Raw genomic sequence first — 25,252 nt, 5'->3', positions numbered from 1 at the left:
AGTTTGTTTATGGCAGGAGACCACCAGATTGGCTTCCTTTTTTTGGAGGAGAGTGTCTTGATTCTATTGGGTATGGTGAGATCCATGCATCTGTGTACGTGTTCAGTGCATTGGTGTATGATTTGGTGGTCATGCAACTATTGTCCATTTGCATGGATGCTGTGAAGTTAGCCACCTCTGTTTTTAGAAGCCCAAAGTTAGCTTTGGAGAAGTTTTTCATGGTGATTACATTTGCAGGGCGGGGGGATGTGGATTTCCAAGGTGATTAGTTCATGGTTGGATCTAATCAGGGAGGAGTTGATTATTGGTGTAGAGCAATGGTCACCCATGTTAGTAATGACCAGGTCAAGGATTTTGCTTCCTCTAGTGGGGGTAAGAACAAGCTGGTCCAGTGCATTGGAATTAATGAATTCCAGGAAACACTGGGCAAGTATATTGATACATGAGTAGTTTTCCCAGTTAATGGAGGGGTAGTTGAAGTTGCCCAGTATGAGAGTGTTAGTTTGGGCTCTAATATTCTCCAGGGTGCTTAGGAACTTGGAGTGTGAGTCTCGAGACATGGTTGGAGACCTATAACAGGCTATGACCTGATTTGCTGCCCTACCCATTGTTAGCTGCACCTGAAGTATCTCTGATGCATTATGTTGGACTACCTGTCTGGAGGTGTGCACATCCTTTATGAATATGGAAACACCATTACCTTTGGAGCTTTGGTCCAAGTTCTGGGGCCAAAAGGTGTGTAATGAGTTTTAGCCTGGTAGTACAGGGGTGCTTTCTGCTGCCTTGAACAAGGTCTCTGTTACAGCACAAAAGTTGATGTTCTCCATTTTAAGGAGTGCTTCGAGCAAGTGCATTTTGAGATTTAGACTTGCAGCATTGAGCAGCATGACCCTCAGATTGCATTTGTTTGTAGCTGTTACAGTGGTAATTTGATCTTTGGAACACTGCCTAAAAAGGCACTATAAGGGTGGCAAGAGCCTTGGCCAGTATCCGGAAGCCCAGGGGTGGTAGATGCAGGCCACCTCTGGCAAAGCATCAATGTGTGTCAATCATGTCTTCCCAAGCAGACAGATACTGGATCCCCTTAGAATGACACCAGAAACTTAGCCAATTGTTGAAATCAATCATTTTCTGCTTCTACTTTGGTATCATTCTGGGTGATGGTAGGATGCTGCTCACATGGACTATGACTAAGTCATACTGGTACTTGTGGTCCAATGGCCTAAGTGGATGCATAATGTCATAGATCCTGGACCCTAATAAGCAACTGCCCATGACTTTCTCCTTACTCAACCTGGTGAGAGGGACATCAGTGTGTCTCACAATGGAGTTTCTAATGACCACAGTGTTGGATTATGTGGTGGTTTAAATTTTGGGCTTAAAAGTACAGGCTTTATCAGATGTGGCTGCATGTATTGATGTGGGTGTTGTTTTGAAAGAGTGCATTCAGGGCTGCTGAGGGTGTTTATTTGTACTTCATCAAGGAGGCTTTGGGGTTCATAGGTTCATAGGTAGGTACTAGGCTATTGGCCCTAGGGCCTATATAAGCCTAGCCAAAAAGGTACTCTGGCTTTCGCCCCCAAGAAAATTATTTTCCTGTGCCCCTTTCAAACAGAGCCACAGCGGTGATCCCTGGGGTGAATTTCCTAGTTCCCATCCAATCATCATGATTTTTCTTGAAGAGTACTAATGAGAAGCTTTGTTTGATATAGATAGGTAGTTTGTTCCAGAGTATGGGAAGTCTCTGGGACAGGAATATCCCTCCAGCATGTTCTGTTTATTGTGGTAACAAGGTTTAGGTTCCTAGACCATGTAGCTCAGAGGGATTGGGATTTCTTTAAGTGGAGCATGTCCAACAGCTCTGGGTGTGTCATCGCTTTGTGTTAGGCAGAGATCGCCTCTGAGTAGGAGATATGCGACGGAGTAAAGCTGGAGTTTTTTGAGACAGTCTGTGTAGGGCATCTGTTTGAGGCTGGTAATCCTCTTTGTGAGGTATTTCTGCAGTCTTTCCAGTTGTTGTAGATGTCTTGTGAGGTACATACCAAAAGGGGCATTGTACTCTATAATGAGTCTAATGAGTGATGAGTAGAGGGAACAATGACCTCTTTTTTGTTGGATGAGAAACCTTTTGTTATGAGGTGTGCCATGTAGAAGGATTTCTTGACTACTGTGGTGATGTGATTATCAAAGAAGAGGTTACTGTCCACCTGTGTCCCAAGGTCTCTTATCACACTTTCAGTGTTAAGTTGACTACCACCTATGTGGTAGATCATGGGTACAGAGTTTTTACCAAAGGGAATAACAATGCACGTTTTGGCATTGAGCTTGAGGCCATTGCTTTGACACCAGGCATCTGTTTCAGTGAGGCCCTTTTGTAGGATGTCCACATCGTTAGGAGTTTCAATTATGGCTCCTAGTTTGCAGTCTTCTGCGAACTTCATTAGCCAAAGACCTTCTGTGTTAACCTGTACTTCAGAGAAGTGGATACCAAACAGGAGAGGACCCAGGACTGAACCCTGTGGTAGTCCACTTGTCACTGGTCTGAAGAATGAGATTTGATTACTAATCCTAGTTTGCAACATCAGCAAACTTGGTTAACAATAGCCCACAGATATCAGCCTTAATGCCAGATAGGTATATACTAAAAAGGAGGGGCCACAAGGTAAATCCTTGTGGGACAGCACTACTGATACATGTCTCCCTAGAGAACAATCTCTATCCTTAATGGGGTGGCTCAGTCAAATGGCCACTTATGTGTTGATTGAACTATGCGGGAGGTACAACGCCTTGAGAGAGTTTGTCTATAATAACAGCATGGTGAATTATTTCAAACTAGTTGACAGCTTCTATATGGACAGCATCACCTTAGTAATCCAATCAAAAATAACAAAACAGGTAACCGGAACCACAAAACGTTTCAAAGTATAAAACTTTAATATGGAAAATAAACACTGCCGAGCAATAAAAGCAATTGCAACAATGAAGCAATGATAATCCTTTCAAAGAATTCACTGTGGCTAATTAAGGATGATCTGCTTTTTACAAAGTCAGACTGCTATGTATTAAGGGCTATAAGGTCACCCGTAGTTATTCTTTGTTTAGACATAGTGTGCTCCATAATCTTGCAAATAATGTGAATCAGGCTAATGGACTCATAGTTTCTAGTGTCAGTAGGAGGAGCACATTTATGCAAAGGCATCACAACAGTTATTCTTCACACCTCAGGGATGTGCCTAGCAGAGAGAGACTCAGGTTGAAGAGCTGATGGAAGGGTTTTGCTAGATGGGACTTAGGACTTCTCATCAGACATCTGTGGACACTGTCTTGATCCTTTGATATGTATTTGCAATTCTGGAAAATGCCAAAAGAACCTGGTCCATATTAATAACAATAAATTAGTTGTAAAAAGGAATGGGGCAGATGAAACCTTGGATTGGGTTAAACTAGAAGAAAATTTGTGTGCAAGAATACTAGCAATGTGCTCAGTGTCATAGGTTTAGGAAGGTTACATTTAAGTACCTCAGGATATCTGGATCTATATGTCTGCTTTGAATTGTGTGTGATGAGTTCAGCATTGCTACTACTGACAACCTCATTCTCATTAGGAGTGCTTTTATTTGAGAATCTTGCCTCCAGTGGCATTGTATAAATATAGCTCTCACATACCATACCAGTTTGTTTGAGAATTAACTGGTTGTCAGTAAACAAGAGTCAATTTCTACATTGTCTCAGGATGCTCACATCCATTAAATAGTGGGAAAGTTAATATACATAGCAACAAACCCTTTTTTATTGATTACTTTATATTCTCACTCCAATATGTAATGTCTGGAGTATCTGATTTACAACTCTGAGGGTAGTGCTTGTCACTGCAAACTAGTTGTCCTGTCTGCAACTAGGTATTGATGAAATTTCAATTGTGTTTTTACAGGACAAATGTAAATTCAAGGTGTCTGTGGCCATACAGAGCTTTTCCAAACACTTGAGGGGAAACTAATACATAGAGCCTGGTGATTTATGGATGAAGTATTTAGGTAGATATTCTGAAGTAAGAAGCAAATCAAGCAGTACTTATACAAAATAATTAGCTTGTCAAGTATGATGAAAAGAGGGGACTCACCTGAATGGCTACTCCCTGACTACTACAAGTGCTGATCTCACTACAGCTTTACTCTGCTGGGATTTAATGCTCCTTTGCTTCTTCTGTCACCAGAAGCAAAACAGTAGCACCAGTGCCAGGGTGAGAAGCATATCACAGCCTGTTTGGTGATTTACAGTATTATCCCAGATGATGTTAGGGTCTACAGGCTTGTTGTAGTTTTTTTCTGGTTCATGCCTTGAATGGCAACCAGACCAATCGGGTCAAACGCAGACATTCACTTCCCAAACAGAAAATGTCAGGAATCTACAGACTTTGCTTCTTCTCCCACCAGGAGCAAAAGATAAGCACCATGTCCAAGCTGGCAGCTTTAAAGCAGTTATTAGACTTTTTTGGTGATCAACAGTCCCCAGAAAATAATGTTCCTGTGCCCCTTTTCTCACCAGTAGCAAAGCAGAAACATTAATTCCAAGATGAATACTGAGAGGCAGAATGTGGGCTCTCCAGTAATTGGTGATCTTGGAGTAGATGTTGAAGATTTCAAAATTAAGATGGCAAAATAGGTTAATATCCTAAGAGCTGCAGTGCACACTAAGCAGTTAGATATGAAAGAGGGGTAACTCACGCTTTAGCTATCTAAGTGGAGAGACACTAATTTTAAAAGCGTAAGATAGATTGGAAGGGGTGGTCACTTTGTATTCTGGTTCTATGGAATACAATGGGATGGCAAATAAATTTAAACAGTGAAAGGGGAATGATTTCACAAAATGATAATGTTGTGCTTACTCACAATAGGCGATGAAAGAGGAGATGGAAGGAGAGATGTAGCCAAATTAACATAAGGATCAGGCAACCAGAAACACAGATGAGTTTAAAAATACAAGAACACCAGAGTGAAAGATTGGGGAAGTTTTAATTTCTTTGTGACTCACAAGAAACACAGCTGTGGTCTCTTTCCTAGTTTAAATATGCAATTAAAAGCAGAATACAAGAAAAACACTGTGTAAAGAAAATAAATCACAGTATAAAAAAATAGAAGAAGGCAATAAAGCAATACAAAATACAATAAAGTGAAAACAAAGTAACCTTTCCCTCACAGCAAGTTTTGACAGAGTCTAGGTGAGCTTTACCAGTAAACCCTAGTAGTGGAAACCAGAGATGGGATGGAGGTGTACAACTATAAGGGGGGCAGGGTTAATGGGGGCAGTATGTCAGTGAATTGCCAACCATTTACCTAATTGCCGATTCATCAAACTAAAACAGATGATACACCTTTTGTTGACAGTGGAGTTTTCTTTTTTCTTCACTGTTGATTGACCTCAGAGTAGGTATATATATATATATATATATATATATATATATATATATATATATATATATATATATATATATAAAACCGTGGGAATTTTGGGGTTATTGCCCCACATGGGGTGTGCTGACGGCTTTCCCCCTTGCAAAACTGACTTGGCTTTGAGGGTCATCAAAAGTTGGTTTAGTCTTTTTTTTTCTTTTTGAAGAATTAGCACTCAGTCAAAGAGCTGTTGATCTGTTGATATGAATCCTAATGGGGACAGCATCACTTCCTGAAATGCATGACAAAAAGGCATTACACTATCCTAATCCACACCCACCCTTTGCACTGGTTCCAGCATATACTGCAGAATGATATGGTACAAGACAAGCTTGTGATACTATATGGAAAAAGAAGAAATGTTTGTCCTTTTATCCCAACAGGAAATCTCATCACAGATCATATCACTTTGTTTTCTTAACTATAGTGTTTATACTAGCTGTATAGTTATCGGGGACAGCAAAATAAAAAGTATTCCGTAAGAACACACCTACTTCTTGAACTCTTTTACACATAACTGTGCAGACAGAGGAGCCTACAGTGCACTTTACAGAGCAGCTTTTGCAGTGGGTTATTGGTTTTATATGCAATTAATTCTCTATCAAGAATATATTTCAGCTGGAGAATGTGAAATGAAATAAGAATGTAGCGCAGTGCAGTTTAGTAAAAGTGTTTTATTACAATGCAATATTACCATGCCAAGATACACATTGGCATTTATTTATTGCAGTCTAGAGTACAAGTAATATATTAAGGGATCATGTAGTAAGGTACTGCATCCATTAGATAGATGGAGAATAAAATAAAGCCACATATTTAAGCATTTCAAAGTTTACAGGTATAGAACAAAATACATCACACAGCATCCAATGTCCTTAGTACCACTGAGTAATATTCAGGTTAGCTGTTTAGGCCAATGTCCTTAGTACCAGTGAGTAATATTCAGGTTAGCTGTTTAGGTTAGGTTCAGCTGGTGACTCAAATATCAACAGCATTTTTTGTCTTTCCCCTTGAACAAGTGGTTACAACATTAAGTGGCTTCTTCAAAAAGCAAACCAGTGTTTTGTTTTTGTTATAAACAACTGCATTTTCTGCATAATTAATATATGTCATACCATTAAGCAGCAGTAAACTGTTGTACTGAAATAACTGTAGCACACTAAACATACATATTGTGTTTCTCTGCATTATACATAGTATTATTGGATGTAGAATCAGTAGTTTCAAATCCTCAGTGTGATTTAAGTTAACAGTTTCACTGTAACTCCAGTTTTTGTTCTACGCCAATGTTTTCACGTGTCTATACCCAGCGACGCTCCCCTGTGTTGCTGTTGAAAAGGTAGGTTCTACCTGAAACTGTAATGCAGATTCAGTTAGATACTCTCCTATAATCTGATAAAATCACTTTTATATGGCTAAACATATTTTCTCAATAAAACTCTAGTATATAGAAGTTGCAGAACAAAAACTAATTTCAAACTATACTTTACAAAGAGGACATCTCTTAAATCTACGTTGGCTGGAATTTCAAGAAACCTTCACCTTGTAGAGATAATCTGGAAATAAAGAACTTCTTAGTGGCACTATTGTTAGGGTAACTTGAGTATTTTACAGGTAAGATGTAACAGGTGATGGTCCTCCTAATGAAGTGAAAACTGTTTTCTTTTCCTTTTTTTTTTTTTTTGTTTAGAGATTGCAAATAACTTATTCAATTAATCATAAACTTTACTGAAACCCCAAATAACTAAGGCAAACCATTAGGATAATTTCTACAAAATGTACTCATAAAAATATCTAAAATATATGCTCAAACAACAAAAAAAGACTTAACTTTGGTTCAAAAATGATAGCACCGACCAGCACAAACCTTGGTCTTCTCCTGGTTATCTTTACTGAGCTTGTTAGGACAAGCCTGCTTGTGTATTTAGGGAATCATTTCCTTGATGTTCTTCATGTTTCACTGTTGCAGTCATTACATTTAGGTAATCTGCTTGCAGGTAGCCCTCAGCCAGCCTGATTAACAAAGTCTTGGGTCCTGCGTCGGATGCTGTCCCTTCTTCCATGACGTCAGGTCGTCAGGGGTATAAAACATGCAGCCAACACCATTACATCAGTCTTTCTTGCCATGCGGTGCCCGCAGCAGAAACAGTTCGCAAGTGCCGGTCGGCTGACTCCTGAAATTTTCATTTTTGAGTTTCAGAACCGAAGTCTTCAACTTAAAGCTAAGTACCCCGTTGGGGAAACTTTTTCTTGCTCATTACAGAGATGATTAAAAGTTAATAATTGCATTACCTGTGGAAAGCAAATATCTCATAAAGATTTTCATTCGTACTGTATTCCTTGCCTAGGCCCTGACCATGACGTACCTTGCTGTTGGTTTTGTGCTTTATTTAATCAGTGCACTATCCGTCATCGGTATATTTTTGCCTCTAAATATTTCAGTTCTCGGTTTAATTACCCAGCAACTGACGCAGGACCCAAGACTTTGTTAATCAGGCTGACTGAGGGCAACCTGCAAGCAGATTACTCAAATGTAATGACTGCAACAGTGAATACACTTGAACATCTACATTTACGGTAAGTGTACACAACTGTACTTTCCAATCAACAGTAGGGACTTTGCAGTGGTTGTAAAAAGTGCAAGATTTATGACTATAACTACTCTAATTACTACTATAATATTCTTAGAGATATACCAACTACCGTTATTTATCCCAGAAGCCAAAAGCACTATCTGACAATGCAGGCACCACCATGTGGTTAATAATATACATTCGTTCTAGGTAAAAGTGTAGAACCATGGTATAAGACAAGATCACAGATGGGATTCTGTTGGAGCAGGTTTGGAGATTTTTGAACTCCTAAATCTGGATAACTTGACAAGTAGAAGACACCATGGTTTCAGACAACAGAGGTCTTGCCACTCTAACTTAATTCAGTAGTTCAGTTTCATAAACAGACAACAGCTGTAGTAGGGAAAGCCTTGTGGTTATAGGTTCATAGGTGTGCACTAAGCTAATGGCCCTGGAGCCTTTACAAGCTTAGCCCATAGGATTACCCTGGCATCGTGCCACCTGACCTTAGTTCCCAGTGCCTTTGTCGAGTAGAGCCACTGGAGTGATCCCCGGGTTGAATTTTCTATTTCCCATCCACTCATCAAGATTTCTCTTGAATAGGGCCAGTGAGGTGCTCTGTTTGACATGTATGGGAAGTCTATTCCATAGCATGGGCAGTCTCTGAGTTATGAACCTGTCCCTGCAGCATGTTCTGTTGATTGTGGTAATGAGGTTGAGGTCTTTGGAGCATGTGGTGTGGAGGGAGCATGTGGTGTGGAGGGACTGGGATTACTTAAGACATAGCATTTCTAACAGAGCTGGGTCAGACATGGCTTTGTAAGTCAAGCAGAGATCGCCTCTAAGTAGAAAATATGAGACAGAGAATAGTTGGAGTTTTCTGAGTCTGTCCATATAAGACAAGTGTTTAAGGCCTAGGATCCTCTTTGTGAGGTACTTTTGCAGCCTTTCCAGTTGTTGCAGGTGCCAAATGGGGCATTGTACTCAATGACTGATCTAATGAGGGAAGAGTAGAGGGAGACAATGACCTCTTCCTTCCTGAAAGCAAAACTCTTAGTAATAAGATGTGCCACAAAGAAGAACTTTCTGACCACAGTGGCAATGTGGTGGTCAAAAGAGAGATTGCTGTCAGCCTGTGTTCCCAGATCTCTTATAATGCCTTCTGTGTTCAGTGGACTACAATCGATGTGGTAATTCATGGGAACCAGGTTTTTCCCAAAGGGGATGATGATGATGACACATTTTTTGGCATTGAGCTTAAGGCCATGGTTCTGACACCAGTCTTTGGTCTCAGTGAGGCCTTTCTATAGGATGTCAACATCACTTGGGGAGTTAATAATAGCTCCCAACTGGCAATTGTCTGCGAACTTTGTCAGTTAGAGTCCCTTTGTGTTGGCCTGAACTCCAGAGAAGTAGATACCAAACAGGAGAGGACCCAGGACCAAACCCTGTGGAATTCCACTATTGACTGGTCAGCAGTCTGACGTGGAGTCAGCTACTTTCACACTGTGGGTTCTATCTGTGAGGCAGTTTGCAACCCACCTAGTGATATAGGGGTTAATGCCTAGCATATTGAGTTTTTCTATGATTCCTGTGTGGAAAATGATATCAAAGGCCTTGGCCAGATCAAGATAGGCTGTATGAACCATCCTGCTTTCATCCACAGTTCTGGTGACTGACTCAAAGAAGTCAACCAAGTTGAGCAGGCATGATCTACCCTTCACAAAACCAAACTGTATGGGGTCCAAAGTTTGGAGATTTCCTATATCCTTGTTTATTAGGTCCATGATGATGCATTCCATAGCTTTGCATATCAGACTCATCAGGCTAATGGGGCGATAGTTCCTCCGGTCTGTAGTCGCTCCTCCTTTATGGGGAGGGAAGATTATAATAGTGCGCCATTCAGTAGGGACAAACCCTGAGGTGAGGCTGTGATTGAACAGGGCACACATGTGAGGCTCCAGTTCACTCTGTAGTTCATGTAGAACACAGCCAGGGATATTGTCAGGTCTCATAAAAGCTGTATTCTTGGCCTTGAACAGTGCTGCAGCAGTAATACTGGGTGACTGGCAATCTACTGGTATTGTGATTGGTCCTTTTGGGGGGTAAAGTTGGCACTGAATCTGGGGCCAGTATATTGGCAATATCTGCTGGCTCAGTATAGGAGGTACCGTAGCATTGTGCAGTAGCTCAGAGCAAATCTGGGTCTTGCCATGGAGATTCTTCACATAACTATAGAAGGCCTTGTGGTTGTCTTTACTGTCTGCTGAAATTCTGTTTTCATAGCTAACTTTAGAGGATTTGATGAGGGAGCTCAACTTTTTGTTGAGGCTGATAAGGGAGTTTTTCCAGTCTTGGGACTTCACCTTATTCCACATCAGTTTCCTCCTTTTGTTTTAGAGTTTGTTTATGGCAGGGGACCACCAGATTGGCTTCCTTTTTTTGGAGGAGAGCATCTTGGTTCTATTGGGTATGGTGAGATCCATGCATTTGCGTACATGTTCGTACAGTGCATTGGTTTATGATTCAGTGGTCATGCAACTATTCTTCATTTGCATGGGTGCCGTGAAGTTAGCCACCTCTGTTTTTAGGAGCCCATAGTTAGCTTTGGAGAAGTTTTTCATGGTGGTTATCTATGTGGGGGGATGGAGGTGGGAGAGATGTGGATTTCCAAGGTGATTAGTTTGTGGTCGGATCTAAGCAGGGAGGAGTTGACTAATGGTGTAGAACAATGGTCGCCCATGTTAATAATGACCAGGTCAAGGATGTTGCTATCTCTAGTGGGGGTAAGAACGAGCTGGTCCAGGGCATTGGAATTAATGAATTCCTGGAAATGTTGGGCAAGTGTATTGGTACATGAGGAGTTTTCCCTGTTAATGGAGGGGTAGTTGAAGTCACCCAGTATGATAGTGTTAGGTTGGAACCTAATATTCAGCAGGGTGCTTAGGAAAGTGGCGTGTGAGTCTTGAGACATGGTTGGGGAACTATAGCAGGCTATGACCTGACTCACTGTCTTACCCAATGTTAGCTGCACCTGAAGTATCTCAGATGCATTATGTTGGGCTACCAGTCTGGAGTGGTGTATCTTGGCCTCAACAAGGGTGACGATGATTTACATCACAGAGATTTGAATAGGAATAGTGAAGGACATGACAGTAGGGTCTAGAATGGTGCAGTGGACTGGACCCTATGTGTCTAGTCAGAAGCTGTGTGTAGTTTTCAGAGGGGGATGTTGCCACAAAACCCAGTAAGCAGTGGAATATTGCATGGAACATGTTGTTCACTAATATAAAGATTTGTGTGGTTGGCAGACTTCAAAGCCACGCACATTGACTGACATTGCAGGTAAAGATTTGTCAGTTTATATTCAATGTTAAAAAAAATCCACGACTATGTGCTTTAATGGGGGACACTTTGAAAACCAGTAGTCTTGGTGGGGTAACCTTAAGCAGGAAGGAATCAGAAAATGATTTGGTTACAATAACTGTGAAAGTTCCCACAGTGGTGGTAGCATTCTTAACACAGAGCAAGAGAATCTCTAGTCCAATTTTCCATTTGGCTGCCTTCTGTGGATAGTCTGCATGTCCTCCCTTTGTTTACATGTTTTTTTTTCCCCAGGTGCTCCAGTTTCCTCACACATTCCAAAGACTTGTGGTACAGGTGGATTAGACACTCTAAACTGGCTTTAGGTATGAGTCTGCATGGGTGTGTGTACAGAAGAAAAACTACAGCAGGGACTGCCACTTGGCATTGTGAATATTGACCCTAGATAGTTGTCACTCTTGATGTGACACCCCAACTCTAAGTGCAAGAAATGGGAAAACAGGAGTTCTGCAAAAATGGATGAATAGAAAGACTATGAGACTGGATCATGTTATGGAATGTGAAAAATCAGTGGTGAAGAACATTAAGAGGCTGAGATAAATCATCTGAAGAGGGAGATGCAGTAATGTTGAAACATCCTTCCTTTGTAGAATGTTAAATAAATAAATAATAAAAATAGATTGTGCAGGCACAGCAAAGATGAAATCTAACAAACTGTCCACAGTCTGGGAGATTGTGTCGACAAAGGAAGGGTTTAGCCTGGTATAGAACATGCAACACAGAGTTACCTGAATATTGAAGTGTGCAGGTGCTTTGCTATGAGCACAGGTGTAAATAGATGGGCAAGGATACAGCACAACACAGGAGTGAAAGGAGAGAGAAGATTTAGACAAGCAACATTGTGTGGAAGTACAAGAAAGACACAGGAATGAATAGAAAAGACAGGATGCTACTTGTTTTGTGATATTTACTCTTAAACTTGAAAAAATAATGCAGAGAGTGACAGAGAGAGAGAGAGAGAGAGAGAGAGAGAGAAGGGTCTGGGTGTCCATGAATGTAGTGTCTGAGAGAGTGGTAAGTCGTGATCATCAGATGAGATGAGACTTGCTTAGCAAAAAATAACAATAGGATGTGACAGTGGGATAAGGGCAGCTGAATAGGGATAGCTGGAACATGGGCAAAAGCAGTTCCTTTCACTGGGTATTTCATATGAACTTACGATCACTTGTCAGGCCCATTTTAGATTTGCTTTGGACAGCAGAATCATGACAACATTTGCTAGTGATCTGACTTTTACTTGATGAAAAGGACTGGATCAAACCATGCAGTTAACACTGACACAGGAAAAAACACAGAATATGGACAGTATGACAGTGAAGCATCCTGGAGAACTATATGTTTGTATTTTGCTGAGAAAATAGAAAACTGATAAATAGTGTTCCCTTAAGAATTCTGAATATGCTTGCATGCACTGTGTAAATTCATCTTTATTCATTGATTTTGTATTTTATCTTGCCTTTTGTTATTTTTATTTTATTTTTATTTTATTTTTATTTTATTTATTTATTTTACATTTGTTAACCGGGAGAGTCTGACTGGATACATGTCCATTTTCAGCGGAGGCCCAGGGAGAAAAGCTCCACATGTGCAAAAAAAAAGTGATAATGAATATTCATGGATGGTTACATTGAAAATTTAAAAATGTAAAAATAAGTGATTTTATATATATATACATGCTTACATTGAATTTTAGCATCTCTGTAGGCTTATAGTATGAAATATGTACAGAAATCATTACACAGCATTAGAGTGTACAGAATGACATGTTACACAGATTGATGTCACGGATGACAACCAGGAGAAAAAGATGGTTAGTTAAGAAGGGAAGTTGTTGGAAATTAGATATAGAAGGGTTAAAAATATGGCCTTAGAATGGCTAGGATAGCAAGTTATCATCCTTATAATATTGTTCTAAAGGTTAAAATAAAATAATCCCAACAGAGGTGAGGAACCCAAGGTATAAACAGCCAACTCAGCAACAGAAATAAATCCAAATAGGTGTGAAATCCAAGCTTCTTTAATGACAAGAAAATGTGATAATTGTTTTAAATAGTTTTTAGTGTGCTAATTATGGTTGTTTTTTGAAAGGTTGACAGTGTAATTGTCTTGTATTTAAATATTCAGTGTGACTTGGTATATGTTGTCTGAAGAAGCAGTGTTTCACCGTGAAAGCGCTCACATTTTCTTGTCATTGAAGAAGCTTGGATTTTACAGCGCCTATTTGGATTTATTTCTGTTGCTGTTTGAATTGGCTGTTTATACCTTGGATTCCTCACCTATGTTGGGATTATTTTATTTTTATCAAACTGTGCTCTGGGTTTTGGCTCACTTTGGACTGGTATTTGTCTGTTGTTCTAAAGGTTGTTGAGAAGTGTATATAGTCTGGGTAGGTAAGGTTTAGAAAGTTTATTCATATAGGTTAAGGAAGTTATTATTATTGGGTATTTCACCTATTTGAGTTGTGTTTTTATTGGGTTAGTCTGGGTTTAGACATGGACATAGCCAATGCCTGTTTAGGTGATTCTTTAGGGATATTTTGAATTAGGGTAAGGAGGATGTAGTGGTAAGATCTGCGAGGAATGAGCTCCGTTTTTTACCAGCAGAGCTTGAGAATAATGATTCTCCGGCTGAGTTGTTGGCTTTGGCAGATTGTACTTGCATTTTGCTGGATGAGTAAAGGGATGCTAGGTTGCTGTAGGGGGTGATAATATTTGACAGAATGGGTGTACTGTTAGGTTGGTAGAGGATTTTATGAATAACTATGAGTTGGTTATACTGGAGTTGCTTGGGTAGTTCTAGCCAGTCTAGTGTTTGAAGATTTTGACAGTGATGGGTTCTGTGGGCTGTGCCTGTGGCAAATCTAGCTATATTGTTATAGCAGCTAGTTCATTTGTTAAGGTTTGCTTTGTTTAGGTTTACGAGGATGGGTGAGGCTTAGAGAAGGGTCGATAGGAGATGTGTTCCAGCTATGGCTGTTCTGGCAGGTGGGGTTAGGAATTGTTTAATCCTATACAAAGAGCCTAGTTTTTTGTTAACTGTTTTGATGGTTTTGTCTATATGAGTATCATACCTCAGATTATTATCAATTGTTACACCAAGAAGTTTTGTGCACAGTTCTGGAGAGATTATGGTGCCATTGTTAGATGAGATTGTAATATTTGGTGATGTGAATTTACGGGTAGGGGAGAAAAGTAGTACTCTGGTTTTATTTGGATTCAATAGGAGACAGTGACTATTGAGCCAGTTCTCTACTTTTTTGAAGGTGATTTGGATAGGGATTGTAGTTCTGAGGGAGTGGTGGCAGGACTGAAACCTACCATCCTTGCTGCTGATAGTCTACCAGCCAACTTGGCCTGGGTTGTTGCGGAAAAAGGTCTTTGGATCAGCCTTCCTAACCCATTACCAAATAAAAATAAGTTACTAAACCCTTCTAAATCCTATTAAACCCTTCTAAAGTCAAGGGATAAGGCTTGGAAAATTTGGAAGAAAGACAATACTAGCCTAGCCAAACAAAGTTACCTACAACTTAGAAATCAGGCCAAGAGACAAACTAAACTCAGTGGACAAAATTAATTCCTTAATATCCAAAACAAACATTCAAAAGATTCCAAAAAGTTTTGGCATGCCATTAACTCTCTCCTAAAACCAGACAAAACTACCACTCCTACTCCTAACTCCAGGAATGACAACAAGGACATTGCCTCCCAATTCAATCACCACTTCACAGAATCCATCTTAACACTATCCTCCCAACTATCCAAAAACACCCCTACGTATAACCCAACCAAATGCCCTGACAACATCCCATCTTTTACGCTCTTACCAGTTCCCACCTCAACAATTAAAAAACACCTCCTAAAGTTGAAACCTACCACCCTTGCTGCTGACAATCTACCAGCCAACTTCCTAAAAATAGCTGCTGAATCCTTATTCTACCCTATTTCTATTCTTATCAATCACTCCATACAAGAAACATATGTCCCACAACTGTGGAAGATATCATACATTATTCCACTACATAAAGGTGGAAACTCTTAAGATCCATTGCCATTCTATCCCCCTTATCTAAAATACTAGAGAAATGTATACATTCTCAAGTACACAGTTCCTAACCTCACACCATCTCCTCTCCCCCACACAGCATGGCTTTCGACAACACCATAGCACAACCACCACTCTGCTCTCTTTCACCAATCTGATCAACCAACATAGAAATAATGATAACTTTGTATCTGCAATATTTCTAGACCTCTCAAAAGCATTTGACATGGTTTCACATTCCTTATTACTAGACACCCTGACATCCCTATCCTTTGCCCCTTCCACTATAGCCTGGTTTAAAAGCTATCTGTGAAATAGGCAACAATCTTTCCAATGGCAAAGTGTACTATCCCCCTTACTCCCAACTACCATAGGTGTACCCAAGGCCAGATTAAGACCAAATGTCCCATGAGCTTCACCAGTTTCTCACAAATTGTGGATGACAAATAGGAAACGTGACCTTTCCAGCTGTTTGCATACTTTCTAATATGGCTAGCCAGCAGAGTATCATACTCCGCCAACAGCTCAATGATGTCAAGGTAGTTACCATTATAAGCGGGACCTTTGATCTCATCCACGCCACTTATAGCAAGACCACGCTCAACTAGGAATATCAGAACATCGATGAGCCACGTCAGAATGGGGTGGTCACAGTGGTGCAGTGGTTAGCGTTGCCACCTCACAGCAAGAAGCTCTTCAGTTTGATCCTCAGCTAGGGTGCCTTCTGTGCGGAGTCTGCATGTCCTTCCTGTGGTCACGTGGGTTTTCTCCGGGTGCTCTGGTTTCCTCCCACATCCCAAAGACATGCTGTAGGTGGATTGGACACTCTAAATTGGCCCTAGATGTGAGTGTGTGCATGTGTGTGCCTTCTGTGGAAGGTTGGGCGCCGGGCTGTTAACTCAACACTGTAAAAACTCCACTGCCAATAATGAGCGGACAGGTGATCCGCTGTGGTGACACCTAACCTGAAAAGCCGAAAGAAGAAGAAAAAGAAAGAAGATGAGCCACTTCAGAATCTGGTGCCAGTAACAACCCTCTTCCTCAACCTATTTGGTGGCTAGGTAGTCAACACGGTCAGCCTTCCTCTGTCAGCTTGCAAAGGACAATATAGCTTCGCGATGACCATCGCTGCTTTCATGCATTTTTATTCTGGATTCACCTGCCCTCCAGTTGTCAAAACCGCCAGAAATGAACTTGGTCGCTTGAACAGCACTGCCGCTGAACAACTTGCATGCAAAGCAGAACACCTTCCCTGTCGAAGTCGAGTAGCACAACCATTGTCTACAGAATTTTTCACCATTGAGCGGATGCATACGCACGAAGAAGGTCTTTGTGCATTGACGTTGGAACGACTCGTCTGGGTATCGTCTGGCACTCTCTTCAAACTTTGATTCAGTGTGTTGGCAGTCTTTTGGACCTTTCTTGGCCCAATATTCTTGAGTGTCAGCATCATTTTCACCCCACTGTCCCAAATCATTGGTGAAAGCCTCCAGCTTCGGCGCTAGTGCTTCAGCGATAGCGTCTCCTTTCACCACTTCTCTCTCTGCTGAACTTTCTCGCTCTTTATTCTTCCTTGCCTCCACAGGTTCATCTTGCTTGGCCTAGTCTTCAGGAGCACTCAAACTCACAATCACATCCGAAACAGACGATTGAGATGAAGATGCTCGTATTCCGAAGTATGAACTCAATTTTGGAATTTTTGCCAAAAGCTTTTTTTGTTCTGCTGCTTCTTTTCTTTTCTTTTTCGCTTTACCCCATCCACTGAGTTGAGCAAGCGTGCATGAAACAGTGCAAAAGATATCACAAAGTAAACTGTTTAACGTAAAATTTATAGCATTAACTTGAAATCTTTGGTTAACAGTAAACACAATGGCATTATAGTTACGCCACAGCGCAAAGAATAATAGTAACTGTATAATCCCAAATCCTTCATTCCTTGTTTTTCCACCTGAGAAATGGCTAAGAAATGGCTTACAGTTTCAGAGCAGTCCTTGGTCAATTGTGATTGTTTCTTAAACACAAACTTGTCTTTGCTTTGGCTCATTAGCAGCAGTACAAATAACTGCCTGCTCACACCCTTGTTCTCCCCTCCCCCTTCCCTGTTTATTACCTTAAGACAATCCCAAAGTTAATAAATATTACCTGTGGCAGGCACCATTTTTAAAACTACAACCACCCTTGTCACTATCATATGTTCATTTATCAGTTAACTCTGTTAACTGATTGTTTCCAGCCCCCTCATAAGAAGAACTAACAGGGTGTCTACCCGCTTCGGTCCTCACCCTGCCCCCTATTCCCTCCCACCCCCCCCCAGTGGTCCCACCTTTATTACACTCACAAACCCCTCCCATCTTTCCAATAGCCAACCACAGCGCTAACCCAACACTACCTCCTCCATCTTCCCACTACTATCACACCTCCTCAACTAACATGTACAAGCATACCTTACCTATGCTCACTGCATGCACTCTCCTTGCATATCTTACATCCTACCAAAGCTCCATCATTCCCTCACTCAACCACTACCACTGTACTACTACTCACACCACCACTCATGTCTCACCCTCATTCAGCTCCCCTCCCACCAACTCAAGAACCATCCCTATGCACCTCCCACATATTCTACCAACTATATTACTCAAATATAAAGCATCCCTACAACTCATCATAGTAACCCTCCCACCATACCTATTACCCACAGAGCACAATCATAAAGTTTCCCTTATAAACAAACACATTCAAAAACTGAGAAAACTAATAACCTCATGCATATCAAAATTATCCCTAAGTGGAGACATCCACCCCAACCCTGGCCCTACCATCTCCAACCCCAATCCTCATAATCAGACTAGAAACCACAACTTCTCCCATATTACAGCCAATAGAAAGCCAAGTGACTTCCTTCTACTAAGCCTAAATATTAGAAGTATATCCAACAAAGTCCATAAACTCCATGCCACCATAGACTTGTACTCCCCAGATATAGTCATCCTGACAGAAACCTGGCTAAAACCTCACATTGCCAGTGAGCAAATACTCCCTACAGGTTACGGCATACTAAGAGTAGACCGGCTAAACAAGAAAGGAGGCAGTGTAGCTATAATATTTAAACAGCATCTAAACATGCAGATCTTAAAATCATCAGCTCCACAAACAGGCAACGAAGAAATAATATATAACAACCTCAAAATAAACCAAAACAAAACCATCAACATAATTGGATGCTACTTCCCACCTGGCCAAAACATCCCTCCACTAGAAAACCTCCTCAGCTGGTCTACCCACCATCTCCCCCAAGAAACTATCATTTTAGGTGATTTCAATATTGACTGGCAATCCTGTTATGGCAACCATCCAACCCATCATGTAAACCTTCATGGCTTCACCCAACTAGTCCAGTCGCCAACCAGGATAAATAAAAACTCCATAAAGCACACTACCCTGGATTGGATACTAGTCAGTAAGAGCCCCCAGTCATATAAAACAGGCTGCTTATCAGATAGCCTCATTGATCACTCCCCAACATTCCTACTCAAAAAATACCTGTACCAAGCTAAACCTGTCATCTATCGTCAAATACATAAAAAAATAAACTTTAACCCACTCACATTCATCTCATCCCTCAAAGAATGTAACTGGCATCCCCTAAAGTACCTCAGTCTTGATGACGCAGTCAAATTTTTTAATACTACCTTCCTGAACATCCTTAATTACCATGCCCCCATAAGACTTTCCAAAACCAAAGCACAACCCTCCCCATGGCTACAGAAAACCACTAAGTCAGAAATGAAAAACAGGGATAAAGCCTGGGAGCACTGGCGCAAAACTAAAACCCCCTCAACTAGACAGACATTCCTAGAACTACTCAACAGTCAAAAAGCTAATAAAACAGGACAAATTCCAATACTACCAGTCTGCCCTAGACTCCTCCCAACACAGCCCCAAACAATGCTGGTCCTCCATAAATTCCATCCTCCACCCAGGTAAAGTCAGTACCCCTCCTCCTAACATCCCTCACTCCTCAGAAAATATTGCTACCTCATTCAACACACACTTCACCCAAACCATACTATCACTAGCTAAACAACGCAACCCCCCTCCCCTCCAACCCACACCTTCAACTAGTAATCTCCCCACTGCCTTCTCTTTTTCTCCTGTACCTACCTCCAACATAAAAAAAAACTCTTAACTAAACTTAAACCCACCAAATTAGCAGCAGACAACCTCCCAAGTGAATATCTACAAATCGCAGCGGATGCTCTGGCCTATCCAGTATCCATCTTGATTAACCGATCTCTGTCAGAAAGTTATGTTCCCACACTGTGGAAAGTATCACATATAATTCCCCTCCACAAAGGCGGACCCTCCACAGAACTAACCAATTACCGCCCCATAGCTATTCTCTCTCCATTCTCCAAAATACTAGAGAGATGCATACACTCTCAGGTCTCAAGACTACCTCCTTACTAACAACCTCCTTTCCAGTACTCAGCATGGTTTCCGACCAAACCATAGCACCACCACTGCCTTACTCTCCTTTACTAACACTATCCTTCAGCATAAAAACAATGGCTATCTCTCCTCTGCTACTTTCCTAGACCTATCTAAAGCATTTGACATGGTCCCACACAAACAACTTATCTCTGTCCTCAGTAACCTATCCTTGTCTCAATCAGTCACCAGCTGGTTTCAGAGTTACCTGTCTGACCGCCAACAATCCATTGTATGGCAGAATGACATATCACCCCAACTACCTGTCTCCATAGGGGTTCCCCAAGGATCCATCCTTGGACCCCTACTCTTCTCTGTTTACACCAGTAATCTAGCCTCTGCCACCAAACATGGCACACTCATACAATACACAGATGACTCAACCATCATCTGCTCAGCCCAGTCCTTACCCAAACTGCAAAAAGTCACACAGGAAGCCTTTTCCTCTGTTGAAACTTGGTTATCCGATACCCAAGTAATACTCAACCCAAACAAAACTAAACTACTCATCTTCCAACCCACCAAATATACTCAAAACAACTCTCACTTTAACATCACAGCAAAAGACAACACCACTATATACCTAACTGAACACACCAAATTGATAGGAGTAGAAATAGACAATAAACTAAAATTTGACATTCACATATCCATGACCATAAAAAGTCCACAAAAAACTAGGAGCGTTATACAGAAATAAGCAACTTCTCACCAAAGCAGCAAAGATTTCAATAGCAAATTCCCACCTTATCTCCACCCTACTTTGTGCCTCTCCAATATATACCAACCTAAGGCAATGCGATCTAAACAAGCTAGAGACCTGCTACAACAAAATCGCCAAATTCGCCACAGGGGCATCCTACCGTAGTCACCACTGTCTCTCACTTGCTGAACTGGGCTGGCTTGAACTCCCTCACCTCCTTCAGTGGTATCAACTCTCACTCACCCACAAACTAGTAAACCATCCTCTAAGTGTCCCATCCCTCCAGAATCTACTCCAACCCTATCACACCACCAGACCACTAAGATCCAGCAACAAAAATCACTTGCAGATCACTAAAGCCAATAACTCTGCTGGTGAAGCACTATTCTCTTGCACCATAGCCAAATTATGGAACTCCCTCCCACCCACAATTACCACTGTACCATCATGCACCCACTTCAAAACTTTACTAAAAGCGCACCTAAAAACATGCTGGCTATGCCCTTGCAACTCCCACTCTAATATCATCCACCCCATCCAACCACTACCTTTCTTTCCACTCCACTAACTACCTTGATTATAGCAAGCTCAGATGCTCATAAGCCTAGTACTTATACAGCAGGAACTTCTTATTTTAACATTTGTTAATATCTGTTATGTACTTCACAGATAAAGATTCTAGTTGTCTACTGATGTACTATGTTCTTCATCTGTAAATATGTTGTAAGTAATTGCTATGTTAAATTGTTAATCGCTATGTAATCCAATGTAACTACTGTCTGTTTATTTTAACTGTGGAGCTTTTCTCCCCGGGCCTCCACTGAAAATGGACCTACGTCCAGTCAGACACTCCCGGTCAGCAAATATAAATAAATAATAAGTAACACTGTGTATAGGTGTCCGAAAGTCAGACTCCAAATTTCATTCTAAGAATTATTTTGAGGTTAATATAGCAAAGGAAACTATTCATCTTCAGGAAAATTCTCATCTGTTTTCATCTGGGCCTATTTCAGAAATGGGCCTAATGCTGCAGTATCAATAGCACCCACCTTAATCCGGCCCTGGGTGTACCACAAGGCTCCATATTAGGCCCACTTCTTTTCTTCATATTTACCAATAATCGCCATACCACCACATAGCATGCTTCACTTATACAATATGCTGATGATTCAACTCTTATATGCTCAGCTGCATCACTTCCCACCCTACAACAACTCACCCAGGAATTCTTTAGCTCTGTGGAAAGTTGGATCACGCAGATCCAACTTAACCTAAACCCTAATAACACCAAATTACTACTTTTCACCCCCAACAAAACCATTTCCACCACTCTATCCTTCACTATCTCCTCCAAAAATGGTACTATTATCTCTCCCTCTGACCATACCAAACTCCTAGGCATTGAAATTGACAAAAAGTTACACTTTGACGTCCACATTTCACAAACTATCAGAAAAGTCCATAAAAAAATGAGAACACTATATAGGCACAGGAAATCCCTCTCAAAACAAGCACAGATTACCTTAGCCCAAACTCACCTCTTGTCTACCCTAATGTATGCTGCTCCAATTCTTACCCAGGTTAGAAAACTTGACCTTGCCAGACTCAAATCATGTTATAATAAAATCGCCAAGTATGCAAACAACTCCACCTTTAGAACCCACCATTGCCAGGCTCTAAGGGAACTGCAATGGCTGGAACTGCCCCAGCTACTAACCTATCACCAATTAGTCATTCCCTACAATGTGGTAACACATCCAAAAAAAAAAAAACCCTGCACTAGGCCAACTTCTCACCCACCATAATGCAAATTGTCCTCTCCGATCTTCCGACAAACCCCTCCTCTGTATCTCTAGGGCTAACAATACTGCAGGAAAAACACTGTTCTCCCACTCCATAGCTAGAACCTGGAATAATCGCCCCCCTGCTCTGATTTCTGCCGTACCTCTTCTCACTTTAAAAACTCACTTAGAACACACTTAAAGAATATGTGGCCATGCCCATGTATTACATAAGTCCTCAAATTATTCCACTTATATACCTCACTTCCTAATATACCTCCTGCAATATACATGGTAGTCTCCTAATGCTGATTGAATTTGTATACTTATTCTGTTATTAACCATGTGTAACTATTCTCCTAATGCTGATTGAATTTGTATACTTATTCTGTTATTAACCATGTGTAACTATTCTCCTAATGCTGATTGAATTTGTATACTTATTCTGTTATTAACCATGTGTAACTATTCTCCTAATGCTGATTGAATTTGTATACTTATTCTGTTATTAACCATGTGTAACTATTCTCCTAATGCTGATTGAATTTGTATACTTATTCTGTTATTAACCATGTGTAACTATTTTTTCCTGTATATATAGGTCTTGTTATGTCTTCTGCTGTATACTGAATTTCAACATATTGTGTAAAACTTTACTTACTGTGGAGCTTTTCTCCCTGGGCCTCTGCTAAAAATGAACCTGTGTCCAGTCGGACCATCCCAGTTAACAAATGTAAAATAAAATAAAATGAATAAATAAAAAATACTAGCAATGTGAAGATAGTAAAAAAAAAAAACAAAAAACAAAACAATGATTATTATTGGTTCATCCACAGTAATGCTTCTGAGCTGACCATTTACTGTTATTTGGTGAATCTGTCACATTACTGCAATAGAAGTAACAGATTAAGATGCTATTGTGAATACTGATTAATGTTAATTCATTCTACAGTATGCTATGACTTGTTTAATTCAATTCGTGCTGACATGGATTAAAACAATATTTGGTTAAAGAGATATAGTGGTGCCAAGGACCTTTGTAGTAATATCATTTAGAACTGTCAGTTAGTAGATTTTGGCAGGTTTTGGATATACTACCAATCAGATCAAGAGAACAGCATTCAGACACAATGCAGGACATAGTTGACCTGGTTTAGTGTTTGCAAGCCCAGTGTGATACATTGTTACACAGTAGCTAGTCCTGGTTTAGTGTTTGCAAGCCCAGTGTGATACATTGTTACACAGTAGCTAGTGCCCAGTGTGATACATTGTTACACAGTAGCTAGTCGGTGTTCTATACATTCCGGAGTACCTGTATAACTAAATGACATATCAAGACATGATAACACACACTGACAACAAGTTTATATATATATATATAATTAGTGGCATAACCTTACCTGGGTCCTGGGCCCTCCCGTCAAAGTACTGAAATGATAAAAGCACATTTGTAAGTAAGGCATGTTACCAGACTTAGTTTGATTTACATCATGTGTGTCATATATGTCAGTGGGAAATATTAAGAAACAAACATATTTACTCTTAAACTTTATGGATAGACAGAAATGCTTGATCTGTGCAGTAACACTTTGTGTTTTGGTTCTGTTATAGTTTGCATGTCCATCTCACCTTTTTGTAACTGGTTTTATACTGCTATGTAATGCCTTGTATTGCAAACCAAGAATGCAGGTGCCAGTAGTCCAGTTATTGAAATGGGGATTATGGGTTGGAGACTGGCTAAGGTTAAGGTTAAGGTGTTTACCTCACTGACAAAAGGTACAAGGTTTGATTCTCACTTTTGAAGGGAAAATGACTAAGTTTAAAATGGCTTGCAAGGGCAGCTAGCCTAGTACTTACATATGAGGCAATGATGTAGCCTTAATGATATACTCAATTATCTTTGGAACAGGTCAAACTGTGACAAACAGATACGAGAAGCAACTCAATATAAAACTCTGTGAGTAATGGGATGAGCCACGACACCACACAGAATGAGCTGGAGAGCAGCCCCTCATCCTGACCACTGGACTGGGGCACAGCTCGTGTTGTATGTACTGAGCAGGGGAGCAGTTGTAACTTCACACTCACTCTACTGGGGAGTCCACCAACACCCCACTAATTAAGAATGGGAACCTTCCAACATCTGGCTCACTGAGCTACAGAAGCACCTATACTGTCCCAAACACTGTGGCAGGAAGCAACTGCATAAGTGATATGCTGTAAGAGAGGTCTGTTCTGCCACTACACCATCAAATGCCAGAGATCTGCTAAAAGACAACCATGATGACTTTTTGCCTTCTCCTAACCTCTCCCCATCCTTCATGCTACCAAACAAAATGTGCATACAGACCACGTAAGACATTGGTATCATCATCCAGACTATTTCATAATATCACACACTAAACTACATGGACTCCATCATGACCCAGGCACAACCAGATGTTGACAGCAGAATTAAACTGAAGATAGGGTCATTCTCTCATCTGTGTCTGTCCTGCAACATTGTATCCTAACCATTCCAGTAGACTATAGCCCTGTAATAATAGTTTGTCTGACTCTGATATCATATGACACAAATAAATTTATTTCACCCGTTCAAAAGCACATTGGTAGCAACTGAAAAGAGAATGGTCCATGCCCATAATCATTCTATATGTGAACCACTGTTAGTTTATAGATCAGGCTGTATTACAGCAGTTTAAATATACTTATCTTGTTAGCGTGTAGAGACTTATGTCCACAACCATACCACTATTATTCTAATTGTTCTGCTTACAACATATTGCCACATGTGTAGCCATGCTGGTCATGGTGTATATCTGTAACTGT

The 25,252-nt window shown here is 40.7% G+C and overlaps 1 long non-coding RNA gene across 1 annotated transcript in view; it reads right to left on the bottom strand.

Moving 5' to 3' along the window:
* Positions 1-6,104: 6,104 nt before the first annotated feature.
* LOC122807541 overlaps positions 6,105-25,252 on the bottom strand; it is a 38,719-nt gene continuing 19,571 nt past the window's right edge. The window contains exons 2-3 of the long non-coding RNA XR_006365697.1: positions 23,824-23,851; positions 6,105-6,806 (exon numbers count right to left, since the gene is read on the bottom strand). This is a non-coding gene — a long non-coding RNA (uncharacterized LOC122807541). The remainder of the gene's footprint in view (positions 6,807-23,823; positions 23,852-25,252) is intronic.

The sequence above is a fragment of the Protopterus annectens genome, chromosome 7.part1, assembly GCF_019279795.1.
Source record: "Protopterus annectens isolate FY-2018-M chromosome 7.part1, PAN1.0, whole genome shotgun sequence".
In the NCBI taxonomy this organism is placed as follows: domain Eukaryota; kingdom Metazoa; phylum Chordata; order Ceratodontiformes; family Protopteridae; genus Protopterus; species Protopterus annectens.
The sequence above is the reverse complement of the archived record's forward strand: the minus strand, read 5'-3'. Positions and strand labels throughout refer to the sequence as shown.